The sequence below is a fragment of the Cygnus atratus genome, chromosome 15 (genome assembly GCF_013377495.2).
Source record: "Cygnus atratus isolate AKBS03 ecotype Queensland, Australia chromosome 15, CAtr_DNAZoo_HiC_assembly, whole genome shotgun sequence".
Taxonomy (NCBI): Eukaryota; Metazoa; Chordata; class Aves; order Anseriformes; family Anatidae; genus Cygnus; species Cygnus atratus.
The window spans coordinates 14,785,506-14,810,836 of NC_066376.1; positions in this window are offsets into that span (position 1 = coordinate 14,785,506).

The following is a 25,331-nucleotide window of genomic DNA, read 5'->3' on the forward strand; positions in this document are numbered from 1 at the left end:
CTTTAAATAAATAAAGATTATACACTAAGTTCTTCACAGCTGCTCTGAGGACACAGCATTATAATAAAACTATCAGAACTCTAAGAAAAAAATAATTTAGGTCAATATTTTCAGTACAAATACTGGATATACACATATGTTTTGCTTAACTTACTAAATGGAGGTGAGAATTCTTTATAAGTATATAGATGTAGATGTTCTAAATTATATAATACAGAGATCATTGAATGTATTAATCATATATTATATATATGCATATAGTTAATATACATATATATACCTCCGTCCCAAAGAGTCGTGGTGAATGGAGTTAAAACCAGTTGGAGGCCGGTCACTAGTGGAGTCCCCCAGGGCTCAGTACTGGGGCCAGTTCCTCTTTAATATCTTTATCGATGACCTGGATGAGGGGATCGAGTGCACCCTCAGTAAGTTTGCAGATGACACCAAGTTAGGTGCGTGTGTCGATCTGCTTGAGGGTAGGAAGGCTCTGCAGGAGGATCTGGATAGGCTGGGACCGATGGGCTGAGGCCAACTGTATGATGTTCAACAAGGCCAAGTGCCGGGTCCTGCACCTGGGGCGCAACAACCCCAAGCAGAGCTACAGGCTGGGAGATGAGTGGCTGGAAATCTGCCTGGCGGAGAAGGACCTGGGAGTATTGGTTGATAGTCAGCCAAATATGAGCCAGCAGTGTGCTCAGGTGGCCAAGAAGGCCAACAGCATCCTGGCTTGCATAAGAAACAGTGTGGCCAGCAGGACTAGGGAAGCGATTTTCCCCCTGTACTCAGCTCTGGTGAGGCCACACCTCGAGTACTGTGTTCAGTTTTGGGCCCCTCGCTACAAAGGACATGGAGGTGCTCGAGAGAGTCCAGAGAAGGGCGACCAAGCTGGCGAGGGGTCTGGAGAACAAGTCTTACGAGGAGCGGCTGAGGGAGCTGGGGTTGTTCAGTCTGGAGAAGAAGAGGCTCAGGGGCGACCTTATCGCTCTCTATATGTACCTTAAAGGAGGCTGTAGAGAGGTGGGGGTTGGTCTATTCTCCCACATGCCTGGTGACAGGACAAGGGGGAATAGGCTAAAGTTACACCAGGGGAGGTTTAGGTTGGATATTGTGAAGAACTTCTTTACTGAAAGGGTTGTTAGGCATTGGAATGGGCTGCCCGGGGAAGTGGTTGAGTCACCAACCCTGGAGGTCTTTAAAAGATGTCTAGATGTAGAGCTTAGTGATATGGTTTAGTGGAGGACTTGCTAGTGTTCAGTCAGAGGTTGAACTAGGTGATCTTGGAGGTCTCTTCCAACCTAGATGATTCTGTGATATGTTGTTAATTGGCAGTAAATGAGGAATCTTGACTTTCAGGGTGTCACATTTATGATGCACAGGCATAACGGACACCAGTTTAGGGAGGCATTTACTTAGAACTCTGCATGTAGAGCATCACTTTTTCCTGCCGCAGTTCGCATATTAGAGGCCCTGTCTGAACTGCAGTTTTCACTCCTCCCTCCCTTCTGCAGTTGCAAGGCTGCTTCTGCCGCCATTATCCAGAACTCTGCTGCATACAGCAGGCAAGTCGGGTCCTAAGAGTATCTGCTCACCAATTCTGTCGACTTGTTACCTTGATTTCTGTGTACGTTTCTTTTCACAAACCATACATAGTCAGACTAGCATATGGTCAGGGAAATGCTAAAACTGTCTCTATTCACCTGACTAAACCAATTGAGAAGTTAAGGGATCAGCTATAGCCACATTTATCACAGGATAGTCCCTAGAACTTTCTCAAGCATTTGCTTTTGAAGCGTAGATCACGGAAAACAGCTCTACAAATGTAATGCAGCCACTGTCCCTCAGATTTGTGTTTTTTAAGTAGATAACAGCAAAACTAAAAAGAGTCATCAGTAACAAAAATCAGAAAGAGTTTTCAGGTGATCTGTGACTATAAATGCGAGAAGTTTCATTAAACAATTCTGCAAACATTCCTGTTTCAGCAGAAACAGGAAGCCTACCGATATTTTTTGTACTGCCTAAATGTCACTAAATACAGCAAGATCATCAAAATACACTGTCATGGAGAACCACTATTTTTATCTATTATTTTCAAATTTCTAGGATGTATTCACAAAGGACTTCATAATCAATCTCCATCATAAATGCAGAGACATCACTTTGTGAAATGACCTCGTGTGGTGGTTTTACCTTGCTAGGCAGCTGAATTCCACCACAACCACTCTCTCACTCCCCATCCTCAGAAGGGGGTGGGGGGAAGAAAAGAAAAGAACCAACTCAAGGGTTGAGATAAGGATAATTTAATTAAAGGAAAAATAATTATTAAGGGAAAAATGTTATTAAGTAATTTAACTAAAGGGAAAAGGGGAAAAGGAAAACAACAACAACAAGCAAGCAAAGGCCATGTGGAAGTGCACAGGAAAGAAATTACTCTCTGCTTCCCACGAACAAGTGATGCTTGACCACGTCCTTGAAGCAGGGCCTCAACATACACAGCTGTTGTTTGGGAGGACACAAGTTTTCAAAATAAGAGTCCACCCCTCCCTTCTTCTTCCTCCTTTTTCCACCTTTTATTGCTGAGTGTGACCCCACATGGCACGGAACATCCCTTTGGTCAGTTTAGGTCAGCTGCCCTGGTGATGGCCCCTCCCCATCTCCTGCCCACCCCTAGCCTGCTGGCTCTGGGGGACTTGGAGGGAGTTGTGATGCGGTGCCAGTATTGCTCAGCAGCACACACAACACTGGTGTGATACCAGTGCTGCTGTAGGTACAAGTGCAAAGCACAGCACTGTGTGGGCTGCTGCAGGGACAGTTAACTCCATCCCAGCCAGACCCAGCACAGAAGGCCACTGTGATGGTGCCTGGGCTGCCACTGCAGCGGCCTCCTGATGTCACCATTGCCCTTGGTGCCCATTGTCCCCGGCCCCATAAAAAGGGCAGCCCTGCGACTGGCCACCACTCGCTCCTGGAGCGCCAAGGAGACTTGGAGCAGCCCAGGTGCCGGGAATCTTCAGGCAGGGATCGCTAGCCTTTGGGTGCTGTCCTGCTAAGCCTGAAGGATGAGAGGAGTGGTGCGTTGTGCAAGGAAGAGGCTACACAGCCTAGAAAGGAAGGACCTCCGATGGCAACCCCCTGCTAAACGTCCCAGAATGGAGGAACGCGTGCAGCTGGGGAGGAAGAGGAAGCACAGCCAAGACAGGAGGGACCTCCAGTGGCAACCCCCCGCTAAACGTCCAAGGATGGATGAACACCCAGCGGTGGAGGGGAGCACCCTTAACAAATGGGTGCATAACCATCAGGTGCACCCCAGGAGGAACAACTTCCAGCCAAGGCACGGAGGCCAACCCAACAAGTGGGTGCGGAACATCAAGGTGCCTCCTGCACAAGACAACACGCAGCCTGTGAGCAGGTACCCACCCAAAGAATGGGGGCAGACCAGCAGGGTACCGGCTCTGGAAGACAACTTCCACAGAAGGCACAGGGGCCCACCAACCAAATGGGTGCAAACTGTCAAGGGGACGCCTGCAGAAGACAACCCCCAGTCCCTGAGACAGCCAAGGCACGGCAGTCGGCCAGATGAAAGGGTGCAGACCACCGTGGTGCCACCTGCGGGAGAAAACAGCCAGCCCAGGAACAGCGGCCAACCACAAAAATGGGTGCACACCAGCAAGGTGCCACCATTGCAGCAAAACGTCCAGGTTGCGAACAGGGACCCCCACAAAAAATAGGTGAGGACCAGCAAGGTGCCACCAGCGCGAGACAACGTCCAGCCCACAAAATGGGATCCATCAAAAAAATGTGTGAAGACCATCATGGTGACACCTGACAGGCAAGACCACGTCCACCCCACACACAGGGACCCTGAGAAGAAATGGGGGAGGACAGGCAACATGCCACCCTCAAAGGACAACGGCCAGGCCACAAACAGGGACTGGCTGAAACAGCGGGTGCAGCCTGTGCAGGTGCCACCTGCAGAGGACGATGTCCTGCCCATGGACATGGACTTTCTGGAAGGTGAGATCCAGCCAAGGCAGGCGGGGCCACCTCCAGAAAGGCTGTCAAGGCCTCACTACGATGCCAGGCCTGGGAGGCATGCGAGGAATCACCGCTCAGGCCATTCCTGGAGGCCGTGGTGTGACACGGAGCCTCAGGCTGGGCCCAGCTCCTTGCCCATGGCTCAGCACCCCAACAGCAAGCAGACACCGGAGCCACCAAGATGGGTGTCCTGCAGGTGGAGGAAGTGGAGACAGCGCAGCGCAGCTGGCCTGCGTTCATCTCCCAGCCGCCAATAAAGAACAGTGAACTTTGAAGTGGTGTTTGAGTCCTCCTTCCCCGTCCCTCACTGCACCCCCATGCAGTCCTGGAGACTGCGCAGGGGGCATATCTGCTGCACGCCGCCCTCAGGGAGAGGAGCGGAGAGAGCCCGGCTGCCTCGGGGCTGTTGCACCAGCCCATCACACGACAGCTGAGGCCTCGGGCTCAGGGGTCTGCAGTAGGAGGCCCAGGCAGCTGATGGGGGCTTGCCGTGAGAAGAGGCAGCCCCCGGTCTCTTCTCACAGAGCCCACCTCTGCATCCCCCCAGCCCGCCACCTCAACCTTGCCACGGAAACCTAGTCCATGGGGTCGGGCAAGCCTTGAGAAAACCAAGAGAGAGAAGTCCAGGAACCCTGATGGGATTCCCCCATGAGCGCGGAGGGAGCTGGCTGATGCCATTGCAAGGCCACTCTCAGGAATCCGTTGCTTGTTCCTGGCAACTGCAAGAAGTGCCCCAAGAGTGCAAGGAAGCAAACATCACTGCCATCCACAAGCCAGGCATGAAGGAGGACCTGGGGAACCCGAGGCCAGTCACACTCACCTCCTTCCCTGGGAAGGTGCTGGAAGCCCTCATCCTGAAAACCATTACCAGGTGCAGGAAGGACAAGGAAATAATTGGTTATCAAGGTTTGAGATAAGGATGATTTAATTAAAGGGAAAAGGGAGAGAGGGGAGAGAAAAAAAAAAGCAAAGGCCACGCGCGGAAGCACAGAGAGAGAAAAAACAAGTTACTCTCTACTTTCCATCAATGAGTGATGTTCGGCCACATCCTGGGAAGCAGGGCCTCCATACATGTAATGGTTGTTTGGGAGGACAGACGCTTCCACCACGAAAGCCTCCCCAAACTCCTTTCCCTTTCCCACTTTTTATTGCTGAGTGTGACCCCACATGGCATGGAATATCCCTTTGGTCAGTTTAGGTCAGCTGTCCTGGTGATGGCCCCTCCCCATCACTTGCCCACCCGCAGTCTGCTGGCTCTTGGGGCTTGGAGGAAGTCGTGATGCAGTGCCAGGATTGCTCAGCAGCAGCAAACACTGGTGTGATACCAATGCTGCTCTAGGTACAAGTGCAGAGCACAGCACTGTATGGGCTGCTGCAGGGAAAGTTAACTCCATCCCAGTCAGATCCAGTACACCTCACCTTTACAGTCTGTCTGCATTGTTAGTTGTGGTTGTCACCATTAAACAACTTTTGATTTCTTTCTTAACTCTTTTGAGACAATAGCAGTACAGCTTCAAAACCAAAAGACACAGATTAAAGAGGTACAGATTATCTGAAAACGATGCATTACAGTCAGTCTGCCTTGTCACCAACCCTCATCTTCAACAGAGATAAAGTTGTCAGTAAGACATTGCTTCTTTCATTGAATTTTACTCAGTTCAGATTTGTTTCTATATATTTCACTCATTTTAACTATTTATAAAATATTTTTGCAATAGTTTAGAAGTAGCTGACAGTGTTTGGAGACTACCCTACAAAATCTCTCTACCAAGAAAAAAATACAAATATTTCCCTAAAACTGTCAATCAGCATAAGATAAAATAGCATCAAGAACAGCACAACCGGTGTTTTAACTTGGGATGCCATCTCTATCTCACTTTAGTCTTCCCATGGGCTGAAGTGCCAAGACAAATTAACAGCTCAGATTGCCTCATATTCATTGCCAGGTTAGCCTGAATTAGATCATTCAAGTGAGCCAGCTGAAGTTACAGAGGCTTATGCTGCAGTATCAGTTGTCTAAATTCACATATCCCATTGCAATCTCATAGCTTTCCCCAGAAAATTTCAGCATGATGTTTTGAAGTTTGATATTTTCATTGCTTGTTACTGTTTTCAAGAAAGCTTCTTGCAAAAATCATTAATAATGTATATATTTTTTTGAGAACCTGCTTTAGAAATGTCTACTATGGGTAAAAATTTCTATTTTCCCTTTGAATGTCTTTAACCTGTCCAAATCCCACAAGATTTAAGATAAGAAACTTAATATTAGCCAAAAAGATAGCAGTAGGGTTACAAAAGTGTCATTTATTTCCCCTCTAAGTATCCAGTCAAAAATCAATCCTCATGCACCTGCAGGTTGGAATTTGTCCAATATTTGCACACTTGGTAACTGCTCTAGCTGCATTGTGCGTCCTCCAGACAGCGCATGGCCAAAATGGGTTCTGCTCCTGCAATTGCTTTGAAATGGAACAAATGAATAACAGCAGCAGTTCATGTCAAACAAGCTGTAGGAACAGAACCCGGGAAAGAATATTTTTAGAAGATGTTAAAATTGAAGTTTGCTTTTAGGTCATACAATTGTGGATCAGTGAGGAAATGACAGAAATAAAAAGGTGGCATCTTATAATTTAATGATTGAATAAAACAGAATTATGGATCATCTGAGAATAAGACGTTTAAAACAAAAAAAATGTTTTTACATTAAAATTTCAGGAACATGAAGCTTTTGGGAAGAAAGGAATAAAATGAAATACAAAAAGGGCATCATCTTCATAGGCAACATATGTATCACCAGGAAATTCCTAAGGAAATAGCAGCAAAAAAAAAAAAGAGGAAAAATAGGTATATCAGCTCTCAGATACAGTAGGTTTGCTATTCATTTTGAAAAAGCAACCACAAAAAAAATAGAGAAGAAACTGTAAGACAAAAATAGCCCTTTATAAAAAAAAAAAAACTGCCAATCAACAAACTCTTTCCCTGAGGTATTTTTTAGCCTATAAAAAACAAGAGTTACTGAAAATTAGACTGCAGGAAAATACTGTAGAAGCAATATTAAATTTGTGTAAGAAAACAAAGAGATGGGCAGGTTCACAATATATATTGGATCACAGAGCTAACAGTAAAAAAACACTTTGTAATCAATAACATCAGAGCACAGGTGGAATGTTCACATGTGTAATACCTGGTGTCCCAAAATAGCGCACACAGAAATAAAGGCCACCTAAATGAAGCGATTAATCTGTTTTTTAAATGCATTATTCAAGCCAAGGTTTGAACATACTGGGTGATTTAAGACAGCAGTGCAATATATTTCAGAGCTACAGGACTTGGATCAAACCAAGTGCCTAACTGTGTTTATTAAGCTGGTGCCCACTGCCTCTCTCACAACAAAATATACACAACAGCTGAGCTGATACTTTTATTTATTTATTGTTTTTGTTTTGTTTGTTTTTGAGATTAAAGTTTAAGACAAGCATGCATTAAGCTCAACTCCTCAACCCCTCTGGAAATGAATCCTATGAAGCAATTTGTTCCTAGCTATACCAGAGTGCTGAACAAGGACACTGGATGATTAGTGATGCCACCACAAGGGAGATATGGAACTCCACAGGTACAGGGGGGAAGAAAGGATACATCAGAATCTGAAGTTTACTTAATCATTAAACCATGCTTCATAGCAGAGCTTTGAACATCTAAAATCATGTTCACATCTCCAGAAAGACAGCTTGATCAACATGAAATTATCTTGAAAATTACGAAACAGATACAATGAACATGTCATTTTTGTTTGCCTTGTCAAGTCTAGAAAAATCTGAATCTTAATAAGGCATCAAGATACGAAAGACATAAGACAGCAATGATCCATCTTTACTGCCCAAATCCATGAGCACTGGCTTCATATATGTACTGAAAGATTAACAATTAGATCATATGGGCAGACATGCAGCACCAAGGCAATGATGCTCTCTTGAACCCCTCAAATGACAACATGATTGGGAATCAGAGGCTTCAGTACCAATAGTAAAGCTTACGCTGTAGAAAGTCACAAATGAGCTATTTCCCACAAATTCAGGGAGTATGTGCCAACAGATTATGAATATTGCTGTTATTGATAGGGTTTTAGATTGAAGCCTTATGTCAGAAGACTGAAACCATAGTCCATGTGTTTTGCAAGGGGGTGAAAAGCAAAATGTAGAATGACCTCACAAAGTACTTGGATTTGTAAAAAGGGGGAAACAATCTGCCTAATTTATATTTTTGTTATCCTTAGAAACAACTGTAATTAGTCAAAAGCTAAGAGATCAGCTTTAATAAAAGAGGGGAAGTGCTGGAACAGAACCAAGAAAAATAGTAACTTTGTATGGTTCTGAAACTCTTCAAACAACATGCCAAGTTGCAATTTCAGTATTTCATGGGATGCATTTGGAATTCTATCATCAGATATGTGAATCCAATATGATCCTTCAAAAGCAAAAATCAGCAGTATGCCATATGCTGTATATCCTAAGCATTATTCAAAATAGCCTCATTTCATTTGACAGTACAAAGAACTGTCTGGATTTTGCATCTTTCCTTGGCAGACCAGATAGACTTATTACCATGTTTGTTTCAAGACAGAAAAATCACATCCAGCCTTGTGCTGCAGTCATGAAAAGAATGCAAACTGGAGAAATATTAATAATATTCTTCATTTGAGGTTTTGGGAAATGTAATATTCATATTATATTTTGGTCATGAAGGGTCAATCCTATACTTTACTTTCGAAAGTAAACAGCTTTTGTCACAGTGTGCAAAACCCAGAGGCTAGTGCATAAACTCATCTGGTTAGTTTTTTTTTTTTTTTTTTTTTTTAAAAAAAAGCTTTTAGCACAAGCTAAATCCAAATAATGAATTTTGTATTTATATATATATATATATATATATATATATATTAAGAAAAAGCAAAATGCTAAAAATCTATATTACACAGTCACAACCATGGTCTCTGTGGGCATGCGGTCCACAAACACGTGACAATTACCCACTACCAAAAAGCTTACTGTTTTCACAGTTGACATTTCAGACTTTCCACTAGTTTCGATGTGTTAGTCAATGTGATGTATACTGTGGATTATTACTGTCCAGTAACATTGATCATGTCCTGGAAGTTCTCACTTAGGCAAAGCTTAAGCAAACTTCCCGCATTTGTAACCATACCAACACAGAATATTTTAAATGTTGCAGAACAGTGTGTGATATGTATAGCCATGCATAGTACTTGAGTTATGAGATCAGCAAAGGACCGCTACTTCCATACCAACAATTCTCAAGAGACTGAAGCAAGATTCAATAAGCTAAAACAAAACATTTTTATTGATCTGCACTTGATTTAAATATGGCTGTGCAGTACAAGTCTTACACAAGCCTAAGAACATGCCTGTGCTTCCTGACTGAACTGTGTATAGTTAACTAACTATAGTTAGTGTATTTGCATGCCCAGAGACCTACCTGAGAAAATAACTGCATCCTGAGATCAACCACATTTTGGTCAGTGTTCCAGAAGGAACAGATTTCAGTTCCCAGGATACTGACTCAGAAATAAGGTAAATTAAATTGCTGTAGTAAGGTAAAGAAGTAGGAAGCCAGCCTTATAATGGATGATTATAACTTGGGAAGCAGTAAAAGGGGTACAGATTGCTGTGGTGGAAGTCAGGAGGAGCTCACTGAAATTACGCATACATCCAAAACATGATTATGAACATAAAGAAACATACTGCGATGGAGTCATGTATCATGCAAAACTTACCTGATGTTGCAGAAAAGAACTCAAAAACAAAACAATAAAAAGACCTCTTTTCTATTGCATATTGAAGAAAGAGGTAAGCTCACCTCTGGCTCTCCAGAGAAGATGGCAGTTCCTGCTTTCCCCCAGTCTAACAGCAGACAGAAAGGAAGCTATAGGGTACGTGGAGCAAACAACAACATAACCACGTGCATCTGTGTGAAAGAGGTTGAGAGATGCAACCTCCAAAATGGTCATCAGTACAAGCACCTTAATCTCCTGGAAATCATCATTAGGATACATTAGTTTCCTGCCAGAAGAGTGTTTTACGGCTAGGTCTACCACTAGTGACAGGGATTTGTGTTTCTGGTGGTGCACCATGGCCATCTTAACAGGACACAAACAAGCCACACCCCAGTCTGGCAAACCAACAGCTGTTCTTGGTTGGTTAATAAGAGTTTTGGCTAATATCAGATTAAATTGCTTTGGATTCACATTGGTGACAGAAGCATGAAGAGAATGTTCTCTAAATCCAGAGCCTATATATTTTTAATACGGATCCTCACAGTTAATAACTTAAAACCACATACAGATTAAAAAGCTAAAGTTAATATTGTGCTTATATTGAGAGGCTTATTGCTTTTTCTTATGAAAATCTAAGTTGATTGACCCAGTTTTCAATTTTTCAATTAATCAATTTAATCCAAACAGCAGGAAAAAATTTCCCATTGATATAAACTAGTATTTCTTCTGACACATTTTTCTTAGGTACACCATTAAGATGGGAAAATTGGCAAATGCATCTAATTACATACAGAGGTTTGGGGACTTCAGAGTTTCAAGGGATATATGATTGACTGCAATATATAAGAAATAAATTTGGGTTAAACAAATGAGTAAGAAAGAGATGTGGGGCCAGGGATAAGAAAGTGGGGAAGGAGCAAACAACAACAACAAAAACAGTTATACAGAAATAGAGTGTAGATTTTTGTAAGTAATGAAAACAGATTTTTAAAATACCTTGTGGCAGTTCTAACAAAGGGCCATGGAGTGGTATATTATTACTCCTTACATGAATGATCTACTAGGTCTACAGCTGAGGGCAAAACAGACAGTGTTATCCATTGCAGAGTCTTTAATGAGACAATGTGAAGTTCAAGTTGCACACCACGCAATATTTTTCTCCTCTGTTCAATCTATATTAAGTCGATACTCTGCTAAAACCTAACATTTGTTTCATTTTTCCAATTTAGTTTCTGTCAATGTCCCCTAAAAGTGCTGAGCCCATCAAACTGACATCACCCACACAAATTTCAATAACAGTTCTGTAGTGAAAATGCCATTAAACAGAGACTGTGCTTTGAGGAAACAGCTCAGCTTCTCATTCACACTACATCTGTTAAAACTTGTCTTTTCATCAGGAACTGAAAAAGTATACAAAGATGCACACTACAGCAATGCTCAGAGGCTCCCTTCCCTTTTTATTGATAGTGCAGCAGGAAAGAATAAGGAGCATTACAGTAGGTGTCTGCAATGAAGACTAACCAAAAATTTTAACCAAGTATATACAGAACAATTTCAACAGCTGCAGAGCTATCTAAACTGCTACATTACATGCACAGCTGCTTCTAGCCCCTTCCTCTTGATTTTAAACTTTTTTTTTTGTAAGGCTATTAATATCTCAAAGTTTTCTATTTAATACTTCAGCTTACTACACAACCAAATGCTTTCTGTTCTTATTTCTCCCTCCATCCCCCCCCCTTTTTTTTTTCCCTGAAATTTTTCATTCTGTAAGATCAGCATGTAAATGGCCGCAAGCCATTTTAGAGGATATCACACAAAAGCATGTTGAGGGGAGAATCAGCATAGCTTGTTCCTCCTCCTTTACCTTAGCACCAAACCAGAAGCTGCCTTAACAAGAAGACTTATATTGGCTTCTGCAAACTTACAAGCCATCAGAAAGCCAGAGAGGTTTCTAGATCTCTCCCCTTCTTCCCTCCCGCACCCTGCAAAATGATACCTAAGCCTCTTAATTCTGTTTAGCCCAAGAGACCAAGAGTTTAACAATAATAATGCTTAAAGCTTAAACACTGAGTTCCTTAAAATTATTTAATGACATCCCTCTTTTAATGAATAGAGAATATGAACACTTATGATTTCTCCTTTGGAATAAGTTTCTATAATAACTACACCTTGACTTGTTACAGGTCAAAAAGAATGAGTATTAATATGAAGACGACAAACCTAACAGTCAGTTAGGCAAATTATACTTTTAAAATTGGTTGAGAAACAGTGGGCCCCACTGACTGGGGTTTGGCCTGATTTCACGGGACATAAGCTTCAGATGCAACTGAAGTGGAGTTCAAGACAAGAAAGAAAGGAGGCAAACCTCTCAAGTCAGCCTGAACACCTATCAAAAGCACACAAAAATCCAGATCATGCAAAGTTCGAAGGTTTATTGGAATGTTCTAAAATCTTTCCAAATAACAGTTGAATTCAGAGAAACACAAGATATAATGAACGGAAACATATTTTGTGCCATAAAGAGAAAAAAAACATCAAGTCAGATGGAAAATATTTTCTGGCATCATGTAAGCTTTTGTGTTAAAACACATTACAGAAATAATCAACCACAAAACACATAACTAAACTGAAAATAAAAAGGCAAATTAAATGTGAGGAAACAGCTTAAACAGTAAATCATACCTAGCATACACATTTAGAACACCAGTACCTTATCTAAGTCTCATCCACTAACACATTATGTACTATGTTATCTTTCAGATAACAACTTATTCATTGTGACAGAAAAATTTGATATATATCTTCCAGTTCAAGCCAATAGGGAGACTCTGCCAAGTTTTCCTGTATAAATCACAGCAGTCATGTTTTTATCAGGCCACAAAATGTGACAGAAAAGATTACTTTGATAATACAGCATAAAGAAAAAAAGGTCAGTTCTTGAACCTTTTTAAGATACCACAAAATCTATAGTGATTCACTGCAAATACTAAGTGGTTGTATTTAGATGTGAAAAGACTTACACACAAAACCTCACCAACTCACAAAATAACTAACCAAACCCAACCAAGGAGCAGTACGTATAAAACCTGGTATGACTAAAGGCTGATTTTGGTCCCAGTTTTCTTTTTGATTAAATAAATTATGTTTTAAAGTAAACAGGATGTAGAGGGGTATATAGGTATATCTACCTAAAGATGCTTAAATATTTTGGAGGGACAACATAAAGGGACATAAAAGGATTAGCAAGAATCCATTTTTTATGCCAGTCAAACCAAGAGTTTCTGGATTCTTACTTGGTACTCCAAATTTAGAAGAGTGGAAATAACTCTAAAATATGAAGCATCAGAAAAGTTCCATTTCTACATTTTAAAATAAATGCTTCTGATTCCAACCCCCCTCCCCCCCCAAACATAGGCTAAGCAGGTTTTATATAGGTAATCTCTATACATTAGGAATATATTTAATTTTTATTCCAGGTTTCTTCTGTCCATTCAAACTGTGCCTGTTCTGCAATGCAGTAGTAATTACTTCTACTGTATGAGTAGAGTCTTATTCCCTGTCTTCCTCAATAGCATTTACTGTGACAACTGAAAAGATGGTAGACTTGTTTATCTCGTGTAGCTATACCATTTCTGTAAGGAAAGATATTTTGCTTTGATGGTGCAGTAGTACAAGGGAATCAAAACGATGCAACATCTCTAAAATAATGGAGCAGGCAAAGGTCAAGGATTCTTACTGAATTTGAAAGATTACAGCAGTAAAGGTTTTAGAAAGCACTCTGGAAGTTGTATGGAAAGGATATCACTCTCTCCTAAATTTTAAAACTATAAAAGCTAACCTGCTGCACCAGTAAACTGCAGCTTTTCCAGTATAAAAATAAATCTTAGAATTCATGTAGGAAAAAGGAAAATGGGATGGAGAGTGGGAAAACATCATTATCAGTCTCTTCATCCTCATTGACAGAGGAAAACATGAACTTGATCCACAGAACATGACAATCAAATGAAGCTATACACTGGGAGTTTGGTTCTCCCCACCCCTCCCTATTGGTTGATGTCCTTTATGGGAATGTTTCTCTTATCTTTTTCTTTAAGAAATTAAATGTCACCTTTCTCTCACTCCTCTACCTGTCTCAAGAGATGGATGGGTTCCAAAACCAGCTGTGTTTGACTCCCCAGCAACATATTCTTGTTGTCAAGCCTACATGAAACCGCTTGAGCAGACAATATTGAACAAGACAAGTTCTCTTCATGGTTCTTAAAGAGCAATGAGATGATGGAGAATTTTTCCAAAGTAAGCACATCTAGACTTTATACAATAAACCTCCAACATCTTCTTTCAGTAAGAAGAATAAACTTCCCACTACGTAAAGGTGAGGAAAAAATAAAATTATTTTGTAAGATAATAACTAGAAGGAGAGGAACTTGAAAAAGAAACAAAAGAAACTGCAGCAAAAAAAACCAACAACACTCTCAGCATTGCCTGTGGTCTAACAGGAAGGTTCACAGTTTTATAAGGCAGAAGGTAATGTCGTTACAATATTAGATAGAGACAAACTACTTTGCCTTCAGCCTCAGTTTATCCACAGAGGAAATGGATTATTGCTCTGAAAGCTACAGCAATTTCTCTTTATTGAAAGCATTCACATTAAGGTAAGAACAAGCTTATTTATATGTTTCAAGCTTATTTATAAAGCAAAAGTAATGTTAATGCATTTACCTCTTAAGAATGTCAGGTGTTAAAAGAGTGAACTCATAAAATGCTTACTGATGTTAAACTTGTTTTGCAATCTAAGGCTTTAGTTGCCATACTGAGCACAAAAGCCTATCATATATTAAACCTTCAATTTAGGATGAACGAATTTCTGCTCACCATGCACAACTCCAGTTATGATGTGATTTCAATCAGAAAAACAAAAAAAAATTGATTGTGATCCTATTAAATTAGAAAAGATGGTCTTCCTGCTTTGATGTCTACAGCTCCAATACTAACAGGTGTTAACAACCACCGGTGTACATTATGTTCATTAATTAGGACACATTATGTTCATACCTCTGTGGGCATCCTGTGCCAGTGCTCAGTCAACCTCACTAGGAGGAAGTCTTTCCTGATGTTCAGGACAGAATCACACCTGTGCCAATTTGTGTCTACTGCCTTTCTTCTGTCACTGGCACCACTGAAAAGAGCCAGGGTCTCTCATCTTTATTCCTTCCCCCCAGGTATTTATATGTATTGATGAGATCCCCCTGTCCAGGCTAAACAGTCCCAGCTCTCTCAGCCTCTCTTCATATGAAAGACTGGCCTGTCTCTTAGACATCTTGGTATCCTTGCACTGGACTTGCTACTGTAAATTCTTATTTTTCTTGTACCGGGGAGCTTGTTGGGTTGACACTGGGCAGCATCTCAGCACCACACAGCTACTTGATCACCCCTCCACCAGTGGGGCAGGGGAGAAAATAGGCAGAGCAAAAGCAGGAAAACAACTCATCAGTTAAGATAAAGAATTTAATAAGTGAAAGAAGGGGGAGGGTGGGGGGAGGGGGAATAACATGAAGGTATTCAATAATAATTTTTTCAGTAAGATCCACAAGTAGACTGATGCCCAACCACTCTGAGCAATGGCTACTGGTGGTGCTTGACTATCCCTCATCAGGTTGAGCAGCCAGGATGAAGGCTGCAGGCATCCTTTGAACAAGGACAGCTGACAGGTGTTTAGAAGCTGCTAGAGCTACCCTTACTTATCTTCTTAGCCTCACATGGCAACAGACACCCTCAGGTTCCTTGCAGAGCTCCCAGGATTTCTTAGATTCCAGGCTAAGTGCCCAGATGCTCTAGATCTCAAAGAAGCAGCGTCCAGGAACTGGTGTATAGACTGCTGGTGGATAGGTCTGGTGCCTAGCCTTTGGGAACTGTGCTCTGACCCCTCAAGTCAAGCCAGCAAGACAAAATCTATTTCATGGCTGCAACATTTTGTCCTTCCATGCCATTCAGCAATTTTATTTTTAAAAAATACCTGATTTTATTTTTAAAACCTGTTTTTATTAAAGCAGAGGCCATTTTCACACAGGTTGGCATAACACCTGAGCTGATCCCCTCCAACCTGGGAGACTAGTGTGCAGCCTCTGCAGACTAATCCAGGCAACTTATGGGGGTTAGTGAGACACAGTCAGCATGACCAGTGTTGCACAAGGGAGGAATAGCCTGGGCTGCATTGTTCTTCCTCAGTTGGTATTAACCAACTGGCTTTTACCAGCAATCAATTGAACTGGTCAGCTGCACAGCATGTTTTCCTAGAATTTTTTGTGTTCAGCATTTGGACCTTTTTCCAACACATTGCTCTCTTCAGGACAGAGAGGTTATTCATTAGTTGATAGCAGAAGCCAGGCAGGCAGTTTACAGATTCATGCTCCTTCTTAAAGATTTTCAATTACACTTCGATAATTCTTCATGCTAGTACAGGACAAAAGTTGAGAGTTGACAGAAGTGAAACAGTTCAAAGAGTTTAGGTATGAATGAACTGGCAACACAAAGCAAGAACAGCAGGAAAAAAATAATAAGAGCTACTAGTTGGATAAATCAAGAAAACCTTCAGTAACACAATTTTGGTGGTAAAATTTTCAGAAGCTGTTGACTGACTTGGCAGACAAAACATATTAAGTTTCCGTGGACTGAGATTTCTAAGCAGGTGAATCACATTCAAAAATGATAAAAGCTGTCTAAATCTCAAGTGCTTCTGAAACTTTTACCCACAGTTACTTCAGGTCCTCCAATTCAGATGTTGATGCAGACCAGAGGGATTATGGTCATTCACAGGGTTTCACTGGGAGGACCATTTATTGCTGCAGCATGAGGCTAAGCGTTTTGGCATGCTGGAAGCACAATGTAAGGAATGAATTAGTATCTGTAATGAAAGCCCTTGCATGCATCCCTATCACCATTAACTTTTAACAGCACGTTGATTGCCAAGGCAAAAGCATCACTTACCATTCACAGAAATCTTAAATTTCAAATTGGTTATTCAGGTTCCTGTGCCATAGCTTATATTAGTCATACTGTGTCTCTATGACAGGAACAAACAGCTTTAAAATAATGTCCAGCAGTCAAGATTTCACTGCATATCCTCTGCAGTTATAAAGTATGTTACATGTAGGCAAACAGTACTTCAGCATTTCACAGATAAATACATACACACTTTTATCCTTAACAGCTATTCTACTCTGACAAAAAAAAAAAAGTAGCAGCAGCTTGAGTGGCATTAAAATGAACAGAAAGTGCAAATAAAATTCAGATTTATTTCAGTTTCATTTCTACTTAACTGCAGTTATTCATAACATCTACATGCACATTCACTGCAGTTTCTAGGTGCAATATAGTAGTTTTTATGCAGTTAAAATGAGTTTATGTACAAGAGAATTGCCACAAGCCAATTCAAAACTGCTTTTCACAACCCCTTTTCCTAAGTAAGTTGTATAGCAATAATTCTATTTGTGTTGTGTCAGCTGGCCCACAACTACAAATTCGAAATTACCATGAACAAAACTAGGATTAAAAAAATATATATTTGCAGAATCCCTATGAAATAGATAAACACACCACATGCATTAAAAAGAGGAATAATACACAACAGATTATTCTTGCTTTACTTAGAGACACATTTGCTGCATAAACATATATCCGCATTCTTAATCCTAGTACCTTTCTCAATTATTACACCATAAGATTTTAATGCCCCTCAAGCTCAAATTATTAATCACAGTTTGCATAAGTACTCTTTCGTTTGCCTTACGTGCACTTACAAAGACATGGAACTATAAAGGTACAAAAGGACTTCAAGATATGTTCTTTCATTATGGTTAAAATAGCTTTTTCTCTAGCATTTATAATACATTGGAGAAGGCAGTGTTGCTCCCCATAGTGTTCCGCAAAGACATTTTCTTTTGGATTTCTCATAGCTCTTTGCATGGTAATTTCAAAGATGAGGGAATAATCCATTCAGTCTTTCTTGCAACTTGCCATCCATGGAGGGAAATACGATTTCTGGAATCAATACGAAATTCAACTCCAGTGATCCCCAAAACCATCTCTAGGAATAGCCTATAATTTTAAGCTCACTTGATAAGTACATTCTCCTGCATGTGCTTCAGATGCAGCCAGCCCTTGTTGAGTGCAGGAGTCACAAATGGCAGGTTAATTATTTGTACTTTGGTAGTAATTGGAGACCTCAAGTGAGGTTATACAGAGCATAGTAAAATGTTATTTCAGATACTCACTGAGATGTATTCAATACTCTGAAGAGCTTGCAAAACAGCTAACAGAAAATAAAGGAAACAGATGCCCAAATAAATGAAACAGGTGACAGTGAGGCCAGGAGGAAGCTGAGACAGGATTCACTTGTATAGAAATGATGACCAGGAAAATGAGCTGCTCAGGGCACTTAATGCAAAAGGTCTCAAAACCCATAAACCCAAACTCACAATTTCAGTTCAACAGCTTAAAAAAGGGGGGGGCAGGGGGAGAAGGTGGAGGTAGGACAACATGACAAAAGGGGTATGCAAGAAGCAGCCCAGTCAAGATGTTTTGAACGTTCTTATCTGCAATAAACTAAAATTTGTGCAAAGAACTTCAACTCAGAAAATGATCAATGGCACCCAATCATTGTCTGAGCAGAATATTCAAGTAAGACATGCATAATAAAGTAATTTTGATTCATTTTTGAGAAGTGATGGCATTTAGTGAGATTCAGTAAATTGTCCCTTTCAGCACTAATAACATGTTCATAGCTTTCCCCACCAGACATTACATAATGGCAATATAATAGGATTGCAATGACAATTAAATGATTGCATATTTTAGGGCAATGGAGGGTATCCACTAGGGCATGAACCATTAGCAAAATGGTAACGTTGTTACAGGAATTTTCATGCTTTGGTACAGCAACTGATAAATCAGAAGCACTGGAAGGGAACAGGTATTCAATTCTTGCACCATCTTCACTTGAAAAGGCAGAAAAATGGAAGGTAATAGTGAATCTTAAAACATTCAACAAAAACTGAAGTTTTCTTTCAGCTCTTGAGATACCAGCCCTTCCTTCTCTCCTCACCCCTCAAGAAGAGAGGTTCACCTAAGACTGCTCACAGCCTTCACTAACAGCTCAGAAAAGGCAACAAGGAGGTTTCCTCCTCTTTCCTTCCCCAAATGCCAAGCTGTGAACTCTTAAAGGCTACTCTTCATGTTCCCCTCTAAACAAACAACTGGTCTGCAGCACACACTGCAGATGGGTTAGTAGTAACACCAGGCTGTACAGCTGTGCATTTTTGCCACACATAGCTGGAAGGAGACTTTCATTTAAAATTTAGTATTGGCATAAAATGTTTGAATTGACAGCCTGGGAAATAAGACTCTCCATTCAAAGGCAGCAAACAAAACAATGCAAACATCAAACAGTGCTTTGCTTCTGTGGTTCCAGCCTGAACCACAACTGCCATGGCAGAGGTGTAAGCTCATCTTCTCTGGATGACAGTGACCTGCTTTAGGATTTTCCTGAGGCTGACATCAGTGTGATGTGAAATCCAGTTCAACACCAAAGGAGTAGGCAACTACAATCTTTTTCCTCCAGTTACAAACAGTTTTTGGGTACTGGGTGGAGCACAGACCTAAAGTCTCACACAGAACCTGCTGACAGGAGAACTTCATTCCCTGACACCCAGTTGGAAAACCTCTCCTGAACATGACATCTATTTATGGAAGTAAGGAAACATGACTGCAAAAATAATAAACGAAGGAAAAAATATTGTGTTTTTCTACCCAAATTAATGCATCTAACTTCTGCACTAACAATAAGGATAAAGCTAATAACGCACCAAACATAGAAGATTCCCAGAGAGAGTTCAGACTCAGCATAAATCTGGTCATCAGAATTTACGTTTTTAATGCTTCCCTCAGATATCACAACAAATAGTTCAATGTTAAATGTATGGATAAGTTTAAATGTTGTCAAAACAAGAGTCACCTCGTAGATCTAGTTTACTTCCCCAATGCACAACTGCAGAAAACACTAACATAAGAGAATGCTGAATTCCATCATACAAGAAAGCATACACATTTTTCATCCTTTGCTTAAGAAAAAATGCATTAGAAATAAGTGAAACAGCAACCATAGAAAAAGAATAAGGAGAAAAAAATGTATGCATGAGAGAATGTTTCTCCTACTTTCTCCCTATTTGATTACAGCTGGAGGGTAGAAACCAAAAGACATTTGTTATATCGCTGCATAATCCCATTTGCAACAATCACTCTTTGATGTGGTAGATATGAGGGTGCATTAGAATGCCTTAAAGTATTTTTTATCCCTTTATTTTAAGCATACAACTACAGGCTGAGATCAGCTGACAAAATATTTCATAATAACTCTGCAAGCGTTTGTGCACATACATAGACACACACAGAGTATATATCACATGTGGTTATGCCACTATTTCACAACTTAGAAAACAAGTCAACTAGAATTAAGAGCATGTCATACTAAGACAGAAAATAACCTACTCATTTTCCTTTTTTGAAATCCACTGAAATAAAAGAAAGAACTAGAACTTTGACCTGTAGAGTAAGAAATTAAATGTCTGTTCTCTACTAAATCAGTGCAATAATTGTTCACTACCTTTTTCAGAGAAGAGTTTGACCCAGAGCCTACCAAGTTCCCTTTCCAATTAATGTAACAACTTCATAAACCAGAATCTAATGCCTGGAATCCTGTTCATCATATCAGTCAGCCCCTTTCCTCCTTTGTTAATGGAAAATACAAATTACTATATTTCAATCCATATACTGACACTGAAAAAAAGTAAGTCAACAACAATCTTCAGCTCATCAGGGAGGATCTAAACAAATTAACTTTGCCACAATAGAGAGACATCCTGCTTATTAATGACTAGAATTTATCTTCTAGAATGACAACTGAGGCTGAAGCCTATACATTTTATGAAAGCCACTGTATGATTTTATTGAGAATTTTAACTCCCCTTTCATATGTCTCTCCCTAACATGCAAAACTTAAGTGTTTGAAGTTACATTCTGGGAATTTAAACCTGCAACAGTCTTCATTGTCTTTTCCTTTGTTCCCCAGTAACTGGAGTACCACAAAACTACTTCAGAACTAACAGTATCTCCAGAACCATAACACTAGAACAATGAACATCTGCTGGCAGTACAGCCTGAATGGCATTATTTATTTATTACCTGAAAGGAATACATAATAATTTATACTCCTAGACTTCATTTTTCTCTAAGATAGCTCTTAAAAGTTAAGATAACTTAAAATTAAGATAACTCTTAAAAATAGCAAAGTGACTAGCAAAAAAACCCAAAGTTTGAAAAAGGTTGTTTCAGACTTATCACATAACTAGTAGACATTCAGGACTGGATCAAGTGCCTTGGCATACAGGACTCCCTGAGATGTCAACATGTGATTCTACCTAGTGAGAAATAAAGCTTCCAAGGTATTCAAAGCAGTCTGTCACATTCATCCAAAGAGCAACAGAAATGAGATTTGAGAAGAAGAGCAATTTGAGAGCAACATGGGTCCTTGATGGCTTCCTAAATAAATACCAGGTGTTGTAATAGCTTTAAAAAAAGGAACAAATAACCCCCAACACGCGCCACATTTTGGCAAGAACTTAATGGAGCAGATAAAATGATTTTGTATCTTTTCTTCTGTGCAGCTCCGGTTACAAATACATAAATATAGTGCATTTTAGACTAAGAATCTAGTTTCTGTAATCATGTGTTTAAAGGACAAAGCCCACTGAAGAACAAGAGCAACCCATTTAAAAGGAAAAGCAGTAACAAAACAGGATAAATGCATCCAATTATCAAGACAAATATTGTTTCAAAGCAACTCAAAAACCTTGCATGTAAATCCTTTATCTCTAGGAGAACAAAAATAAATATTTACGGTGTGCCAAATAAAATTAAGATGCATTTGGCACAGAAGAGAGAAAAGCACTTTGAAACATCATATTGCATAGCTGCAAAGAGAAGAAGAGGGTTCTGCAACTGGAAAATGCCTTAAGCACATTGTTTCACTTTTAAGGCAACTAATGAAAAACTAAGCTTTTGATTAGTTATCCAAATTATTCTTAATTACAGCAAATATTAAGAAATCACATTATCTTTCCAACAATTACACTTTGCTAGTCATCAGAAGGGTACTGTGCATATGAGCTCCACAGTGCCTCTGCTTGGCCACTGGAGATACAGGTAGGTTTGCTACCTCCAACCATTTGTTTCTAGCACAGGAAGCCAGAACCTGAACATCTCCTAATGTTTTCCAACATTTCTACATTACTACACAAATATATGTAAACATGCAAAAAAGTTTAGAAAACAAGCAAACAAAAAAAACCCTGCAACCTTACTATGGATGCTGCATGTTTTGTTTATAATAGCCCACAGAGAGCTGAAACCTGGTAACTTATTGACTGCACTCAATTGCCTGAACAATGTGATTGCACACACCTGCATCTCAATTAAGCTTGTCTGCTGCAGTGAGGCTACCTCACTCATTTTTAGATGTAATCTTGGCAGAATTGATCTCCTCCCCTGATTCATTACAAAAGACAAGACAGATTTTTAAACATTCAAAAACATCAGAACACACGTTTGATTTCTGTCTTTGAAAGGAAAATTTCTGCTGTACATGGTGGGTGTAACAAATGTAATATACCTAAAACACAGTCTGCCCCAAAACTAACGATGAGAATAGAGCAGTGAATTTAATTAGGACTTTTCCAATGTATGCCTCACTAAAATTTGGCCCAAACAATTATGGTGCAATACCTGGGTGGTTGTCTCTGCAGCTAAACAGGAAGAAAAACTTTTACCTAAACATTTTCTTACCTTTTGATCTTTGCTTATGGCACTATGTCCTTTTAGCTACGTAAAGAGCACGTTAATTATTTAGATATGTTACATAAGGAAAGAATACAGTTAATACATTTAATGTGCATGTGCAAATTAGCTTGGCAACACTTCTATTGCCTTAGTGTGCAAGTTCAGAAATACTTTTGTGACACTGCTCTCTGCAATTAGTTCTTATGTCTCCTTCATTATTTCCTCATCATCTAATTCTGTAATTCATTGTCTTCTTCATCTTGGAAACTAGGACATTTTCTCAGGGCCACGTTATGTAGCATACCCTGAAGACATGGCACACATTTCAGGGCATTAGCAGAAAGTTGTGTTGTGTTTTTTTTTTTCCCCATAAATATATGAGCAATGCAATTTTAAGCCCTCAAATAGGTATTTGAGGACTGCCACATTCAACGTACTTGAATCCAACATACCTCTGTTGTATTAATACACCTTTACGAATGAGGAAACGTATGTCTTAAAAAATCAAATAAATAAATAAATAAATAAACACATTCTACATAAAATCTGTGTAGTCCATTAGGGTACAGAAGTAATGAGTTGCATGTCTGATCTGTTCCATTTTCCTGTGGTATTGCAGCAGGCTGGAGAAATGGGTTTTGAAGCCTTGCCATTAAGAAACAGAGCAGCATCACGGAGCATTTCCAGTTCTCTAATCAGGGCAATCACTTGGATTTAGAGCCTGGCTTTCAGATTTGTGGCACCTGGACAAAGACTTGAAGAACTGTGCTAAATTTCCATTATATGAATGCAGTCGAGGTACAGAAAAGACTACGAGGTAAGAGTTAGTCCTTCACAGTGACACAGAATAATATAATAACCACATTCCTGAATGTTGGTTCTGCCCATATACAGATCTGGCCACCTCTTAACAGTATTGCAGGATTCAGAACTGTTTTCCAATACAATACACAAAGACATATGTGAACCTATAATAAGAAGACATTCCCAATTAGAACTACCAACTATTAGTGGCTCTGCAAAGAAGCACATGTACACTGGGAGACTGGGGAAAAGTTCTCATTTGAAATAATTTCCTGTCAGAAAACATGAAAAAGAAAGGTGTTTGTTGTTGTTGTTGTTTTTTTGTTTTTCCAAAAAAGTTTTTATTTAAATGAAAGGTGAAAGCAAGCAGAAGCTTTTTATTTATTGTTAATATAAAAGATATTTATTCACATGAATGTGGATTGTCAAAAATAGTTTGTAAAACAAGTACATGGAGTTTTGAAACTAAACTTACAAAAACACTCAATTTCACTTTTGCTTGCTCCAGGAAAAAAAAATAAAATAAAAGAAGGAAAAAAAAAGGAGGGGAGGGGAGGGGAGAGGAAAACAACAACGAAAAACACCAAAACCAGAAATTACCATGCTGCAATTCCAAACTCATATCACAACCTGTTGAAATATTACCCTTAATATCTCACTAGCCAAATGAACAGCCATCCATTTCTCTGAGCAGGTATGTTAAATCAACACATCTATAATGACACCCCTTCCTATTTGCAAAACAGCATTGGCTAGCCCAGTCTATGGCAGTTGGCTGACTGCAGATGTCTGAAGGATAGATGGGCATTTTGAGAATCCATAGCACTGGCAAACACTTTGATAATCTAGTTTATAGTATTACAGACAATCTGCATATGAGGAAATGGACCTACTACACATTGCAGCGTATCTCTTCTGGAGCCAAAATGGCAACATGATTGCACTCAGTTATTCACAATACATGGGAAAATAACAGCAAAGTCACTCTTTAGTTAGCTGTTTTGAAGTAATTAAGTATTTTTCACCAATTTTTCCAGCTGAAGGCAACTCATTCACCTGCACTATCCTTCTGAGGACATCCAGCACTTGACCAAATTTTAGTTACGATGGTTCTCCAAAGGTTTTGATTTTAGTCAGCACCTTTGGATTTCAATTTTTTTTTGTGCTTTCTCCTCTCTACCCACAAGTGCTATCTATGATCTGAGCAGCTGAAACCCAGCAACATCCTCTTAAACAAATAGAAGTTACCCTCATTAAACTCTCTGGCTTGTTATGTTCATGTTACTTAGCAACTATCACCTAAACACAGTGAATTGCCATTTTTCATCAAAGTCCCATAACTCTAAGTTTTTTCTTTATACTCTTAAAATCACTTCAAGTGTTTTTCATATTCTTTGTTCCATAAAGTTGCTGTGGCTTTCTAGCTACCTCAGCCTTTCAGTGACAGTTACCCAGAAGGGATGTAGTTCATGCTGCCCAATACAATCAAAACAAGGTGAACAGAACCTGCATTTTTAAACTGAGAAACAGGCAGACACAGAATCATCAGCAACCACTGTCTACGCTGTCCCAGGAATAACTCAGGGTCATGTAAGGTTGTTGGGTTTTGTTTTAAATACTGCTTATTCTACCTCAAGAGTATATTTCTGAAAGGGCAAGGAAATAGCAGATGTCATGAACTCTAACAGCTTGTGCTCGCTAAGCAGCATGGTTAACCTAGTGTTTAATAACAGAGAAGACACAGAGAAGACACAGGTGAAGTGTTATACTAAGATATCGACCTAGGTTAAACCCTGCATTTCTCTAAATAATGGCTGGTAAC